Raw genomic sequence first — 6,390 nt, forward strand, 5'->3', positions numbered from 1 at the left:
GTGAGAGCTGGGCTGAGAACCAGCAACTCATCTCATGCAACAACAGGCAACGGGGGGAAGGAAGGGGCAAGGCTGGCAGAGCCTGTCGTGCAGTTCATTGGAGGTACCCAGGGGAGACAGGACAGCTGTAGTGCAATGGGCACCAGAGAGACAGCCAGGGCAAGGGGGGGGGGGATCTGCCTGACATTTTTGCCTCTCCAACGGCAGCCAGGTTGCCATGCCAATGCTGCCGTTTCCATGCCAATGCAGCTGTTTCTGTGCTGGTACTGCCGTTGCCAGGCTACACAGAGGGTGTTGGAAGAGGATGTGAGGTTGCTTTGAGGATTAAAAGATGGGAAATGAAGCCTGAGTGATACTGTGGCCTCTGAATCCCGTCTTGCTGCCAGTCCTGGGACCTGCCAGCTCAGATCAGGTCGTGACAGAGGTGTTGCTGTGAATGGCAGCTGATGTGATGGGTAGAGGTCACAAGGGCTGAGTCCTGGCAGGACACTGACCTTGCAGCACCCCCCTGGCATTGTTTGATGTTCCCCTGGCATTGTTTGTTGCTCAGAATGTGGAGGGATGACCTGATATCAGCCTGATATGCCCATGGTGGTGTTTTAGCAACTGCATTTTTATATATCTGTGAAATGAAGAAGCCAGGGTTATTTGACAACCCTAGGCTTACAGTCACTTCTTTAATCTCCTTTCCTGCACTGTCCTGGACTATGATCTTGCTCTTGTAGCCTATGGATCTTCAGCTGATGAGGCACACACTCAGCCTGATCACCACTCCCTGATTGTAACATGTACTTAAATTCTACACCATGAAAGTGAGCCAGAGACCCCTGAGGCTTGTGGCTGCAAGTTTCAGGGATTTTCTGGGTGCAAACATTCTCTCAGCCTGCAAGACCTGGGAGGCATCCAGGTTCCTTGTCCCTGCTCCTCATGTATGAAGAGCCTGCAGATTCTCACAGCTTCACGTTTTGGCTTTGTTAGGATGTTCATGCCCCAGTTAGGCTACAGAAATCTTTGTAATGCAGGGAGAACAGTTGCAGTCTGGAGATTAATGAGGCACTGTTGGCCCAGATGAAGTATCAGAAAGAGTTGTGGCTTTGTGTGATTGACTTGCTCTTCTCCATCTTGCTGTTGGCCCCTAAAGCATGGGGTGACCCAAAGAGTAAGGTTTGACACCTGTTTGGCTGTAGGAATGACTAACTTGGTGAGGTGCCTTTCTTCCTGGGAAGAAGCAATTGGTCCCAGAGAATGCTGACCCCTGGGTCTTGACATCCACTCCTGCCTTTCATTTTTTGTTGTGCGATGGGTGCTTATATGAGTACACTGTTGGGCCAGTCCAGGGCTCAGGAGAGATGCTGCATAGCAGGGCCATTTTCCCACCTTTCTCTCTCTGCTATTAATAATTCAACTCATGGATGCAAAGGTAAATTCTGGCAAGACCAGTGCCCATTGGTCCCCCAGCAGCTGGCCTGATGAAATGTGGTGCAGCCCATCTGCAGGCATGGGGCTGGCCCCAGTGCAGGAACGGCATGGTCCTGGGACCAGCAGAAGTAACTCCTGCACAGAGGCCACTCTCTGGGGAGGGCAGGAACGGGGCTGTGTCTGCCCTACGCAGGCAGCTGCTGGGTGTTTTCCATGAGGGAGAGATGTTGACTCTCCTGCCACGCTAATTGCAGGTCTCCAAGCTAGCACCTGGCTGTGAGGTTGAGGGCAGGGCAGGACACTCACTTGGCTGGAAGGATTTTGTCCCCAAATGTGGGGTTAAGGGCAGGGCAGGACACTCACTTGGCTGGAAGGATTTTGTCCCCAAATGTGGGGTTAAGGGCAGGGCAGGACACTCACTTGGCTGGAAGGATTTTGCCCCCAAAAGTGAACTGGCAGTTCTCAGACCTCCAGCTTTTGTGCTGTTTCTCCCCAGCCTGGTACCTGATGTCCCTACAAGGAGAAGGGGAGTGTTGCTAGAGCATCCCACCCAGCCTCCACCTTTCCTCCACCCATCTTCTTCTAGCCCCTGCATTCCAGCCTAAATAATTCCTCCTCTGCCTGGTGCTGTACAGACTGCTCTCCTGTCCTTCCCTTAGTCATCACTCAGCCAAGTGAGACAGATATAGATGCGTGCTGCTCCTCGCGGATCAGTCACTCCAGCCCCCGGATCGTTTCGCTGCTGGGTCACAGGTTGCCTCATGCTGAACACGAGGTGCCTGCTTCTTTGCTACCCACGTTATCACTGTCAGAGCCCCTAGTCCCTGGTCTGGGGAGCAGGTGGCCCCACTGATACTTGGTCAGTTTGTAAGTGGCCCAAAGAGAGCTCTGTGTCCCCATATGGCTACAGTCTGGGTGCCTCTGTTTGTGCCAAGCATGATGCTAGCTTTCTAGAGTGGCTCAGATCCAAGTCCTTGCTTTCCAGGTACCCGGTCTGCCTGCCTCCTTCCCTAGTCAGCCAGGCCCCTTGGGGCTGCCAGATTAGTCTTGAACTGATGCCCTGTTACAGGTGTCCCTGTCACGTGCCTTGATTCAGGGTGCAGGGAGGGCCAGAAGGGACTTGTGTGCTGGCTTTCAAGTCCAGTGGTGCATTCCAGGTGAAGAGGGGAAGCTGGGATGTGCAGCACACATGTGGTGTGAGAGGGATGCTGGGGCACACAAGGGCATGCTTGGCATTGTACCACTACCCACTGTGCTACCCAGAAAGACTGTCAGCATCTGCACTGGTGCCAGGTGCAGGGCTTGGACTCTCAGCTAAAATGGGAGATAGGTCCTGCCCTTCATGGTACCCCAAACCATTTTCCTTCTCAGTCCCAGGAAACAGACAAGATCAGTTGGCTGGGGCTCTGAGCAACCTGGTCTAGCTGAAGATGGCCCTGCTTGCTGCCATGGAGTTGGACTAGATGACTTTTAAATGTCCCTTCCAAACAAAACCATTCCACAATCCTATGACTGTTACCAAGCAGCTGATGGCCATCGCCACACTGGCCCTTGTGCTTGACAGTGATTGCTTGGAGGCCAGGCAGATGCAGGCTGCTGCAGAGTGAGGAGCAGCAGGACACAGGAGCCCAGGTCTGGGGCCACCAAGCCAAGTTCCACCTTCTGATCCCACTGCAAGGCCAGGGCAATAGGAGGAGGCAGGGAAGGAGTCGCCCAGAACCTGTGATGTTAATGCATGGCTCCTGCATGACCTTACACCAGATACTCTGCCTAGGTGCTGTGTAGGTTGCCAGGGCAAGTCACAGGAAAGGTGCTGCAGGGAACAAGATGCTCACCATGCCTGACACCACATTGTGACCTTCCTCATCCCAGAAGGGCATGCTTCTGTATCTTTTACACCCCATGTGCCCACGTGCAGCTGTGCTGTGGAGAGGGAAGCAGGAATAAGAGTGCCAGGAACAGGAGGCAGCATCTGGCAGCCTTGTGCTTGTCAGGGCCACCAAACCAGCATTGTGGGTGTGGCAGGAGCTGGTGGCATGGCATGCTGGTGGGAAGCCTTGCACAGCTCCGGTGGGTGGACCAGGCCATGAGCATCCTCTGGAGAGAGGAGCATATCTCCTCCATGCTGGAGTGCCTGCAGCCATTATGTCCTGTTGAGGCAGCTCATCTGCCTGCTCCTGACAGTGTGCTAAGTGAGGTACTGGGGGACACCCCCCCATTTACCTCTTTACCTCCCCTCATCCTTTATGGTTCCCTCCTGGCAGCCCTGTGGGTCAAAGAAGCAGGTGGACAATACAAACAGATGCTGATGGGCATCATTGTCCTGCCCCTGTCACCACAGCCAGAGCCTGGCTGCATTTCCATTGCTTAAGCATCCTCCTCAGCCCTGTGGCAGCACTGGGTGTGGAAAGAACTGGTGGTTGTTCCAGGGGTGTAGTGGCTCTGTAGAGAGGAGGGGGTGCCCATGTCTTCTACCAGGGGACACAGAGAGGAGGGGGCTCTGGCTCCCTGTGTACCTCACGGGGAAGGAGCACTAGACCCCAGGGTGCCCTGGGCCAGCTCCTCTTCTCTGAGGCCTGAAGTCTCCCAGGTTCTGGATGCTGGAGAGTGTGGAGCCCGCTCCAGGCTGCAGAACCTAGGGCTGCCTGAGTCAATTCCATCTCCTGTGCTTGTGGGCTCAATTAACTGTGGAGCAGAAGAGTGCTATGGGGTCAGAGCAAGGCAGCAGGAGAAGGAGTCACAAACCATGCTACAAAATGTCATCAGAGGATCAAAATAAGTCCCTGCATCCCTTCTCCTCTACCTGCGACGAGGCTGGTGAGAGGCCTTGAGCACAGCCCTACGAGCAGAGGCTGAGGGAGCTGGGATTGGTTAGCCTGGAGAAGAGGAGGCTCAGGGCTGACCTTATTGCTGTCTACAACTACCTGAAGGGTGATTGTGGCCAGGAGGAGGTTGCTCTCTTCTCTCAGGTGGCCAGCACCAGAACGAGAGGACACAGCCTCAGGCTGTGCCAGGGGAGATTTAGGCTGGAGGTGAGGAGAAAGTTCTTCCCTGAGAGAGTCATTGGACACTGGAATGGGCTGCCCGGGGAGGTGGTGGAGTCGCCGTCCCTGGAGCTGTTCAAGGCAGGATTGGACGTGGCACTTGGTGCCATGGTCTAGCCTTGAGCTCTGTGGTAAAGGGTTGGACTTGATGATCTGTGAGGTCTCTTCCAACCTTGGTGATACTGTGATATGCTCTGGTGGCTGTGGACCGGTGGCTGGGCATGAGGATGGAGACATGGCCAGCCCCTCCACTCCTCTGGGATGACAGAGGCATGCCCTTGTCCCCCGCTGCCTGTGTTGCGCGTTGCCTCCACGCCCAGCGGAGCAGCCAGGGATGCTTGTGCAGTGTGCAGGTCCGAAAATGGCCACACCTGCTTCCAGCGCGGTGCAGAGGCGACACCCCGTGGCCACCCGTCTGCTGGGGACACAGGCACTTCTGCCTTCTTCCTCAGACCCCCCCACGCCCCCAACGCTGTTCCGTGTCTTTGTAAGCGAGCTGGGTGATGGCATCAAGTGTACCCTGGTGAGATTCACTGAAGATACCAAACTGAGTAGGGAAGTGGACACTCGGGAAAGGAGAACTACCCTGGAGGAAGACCTGGATAGGCTGGAAGGTTGAGCTGACGAGAACCTGGTGAAGCTCAACAAGGACAAGTGTAAGGTCCCGCACCTGGGAAAACATAATCCAGGAGTGCAGCACAGGCTTGGATCTAAGCTAAATGGAGAGCAGCTTTGTGGAAAGGGATCTGGGAGGTCCTTCTGGGTGTGCTTCTGTGGCAAAGTGAGACAACAGGATGCTGGGCTGTGTCAACAAGGGCATCACCAGCGGAGATGAAGTCATTATATCACTCAGTGCTGGTCAGGCAACACCTACTGGGATACTCTGTCCAGCTTCAGTTCTTGCTCAACATGAAAAGAAAAAAAAAACCTATGTGGACAGGCTGGAGAAGGTCCAGAGAAGGGCCACAAAGACAGTCAGAAAACTGTCATATGAAGGAAGGCTGAGAGAACTCAGGGGGTTGTTTTCAGTCTTGAGAAAAGAAGGCTTAAGGGAGACTTTATCACCATATTCCTGTATTTAAAAGGTGGCTACAAGAGGGTGGAGACTTTTTTACCAGGAGTCACATGGGAAAGGGTAATGGGGACAAGTCACTCTTGGGGAGATTTCAATTGAGTGCAGATAGAATTGTTTCTTTTTCACCATGCAGGTGGTCTGTCTTTGAAATAATCTCCCCAGGGAAGTGTTGGAGTGTGCAACACTGGACACCTTCAGGGTTTATCTGGGCAGGATGCTGGGCTGTCTTGTCTAGACTGTGCTTGTGCCAAGCACATGATCTGGAGGAAGGGATTGAGTCCAGCATCAGTAAGTTTGCAGATGACACCAAGCTAGGAGCAGGTGTTGATCTGTTGGAAGGTAGGAGAGTCCTGCAGAGGGACCTGGACAGGCTGGATGGGTGGGCAGAGGCCAATGGGATGAGACTGAACAAGGCCAAGTGCAGGGTTCTGCACTTTGGCCACAACAACCCCAAGCAGCACTACAGGCTGGGGACAGAGTGGCTGGAGAGCAGCCAGGAGGAAAGGGACCTGGGGGTACTGGTGGATAGTAGCTGAAGATGAGGCAGCAGTGTGCCCAGGTGGCCAAGAGAGCCAATGGCATCCTGGGCTGCATCAGGAACAGTGTGGCCAGTAGGACAAGGGAGGTTATTCTGCCCCTGTCCTCAGCACTGGTCAGGCCACACCTTGAGTGCTGTGTCCAGTTCTGGGCCTCTCAATTCAAGAGAGATGTTGAGGTGCTGGAATGTGTCCAGAGAAGGGCAACAAAGCTGGTGAGGGGCCTGGAACACAAACCCTATGAGGAGAGGCTGAGGGAGCTGGGGTTGTTTAGGCTGGAGAAGAGGAGGCTCAGGGGGGACCTCATTGCTACAAC

The sequence above is a fragment of the Pogoniulus pusillus genome, chromosome Z (assembly GCF_015220805.1).
Source record: "Pogoniulus pusillus isolate bPogPus1 chromosome Z, bPogPus1.pri, whole genome shotgun sequence".
Classification (NCBI taxonomy): Eukaryota; Metazoa; Chordata; class Aves; order Piciformes; family Lybiidae; genus Pogoniulus; species Pogoniulus pusillus.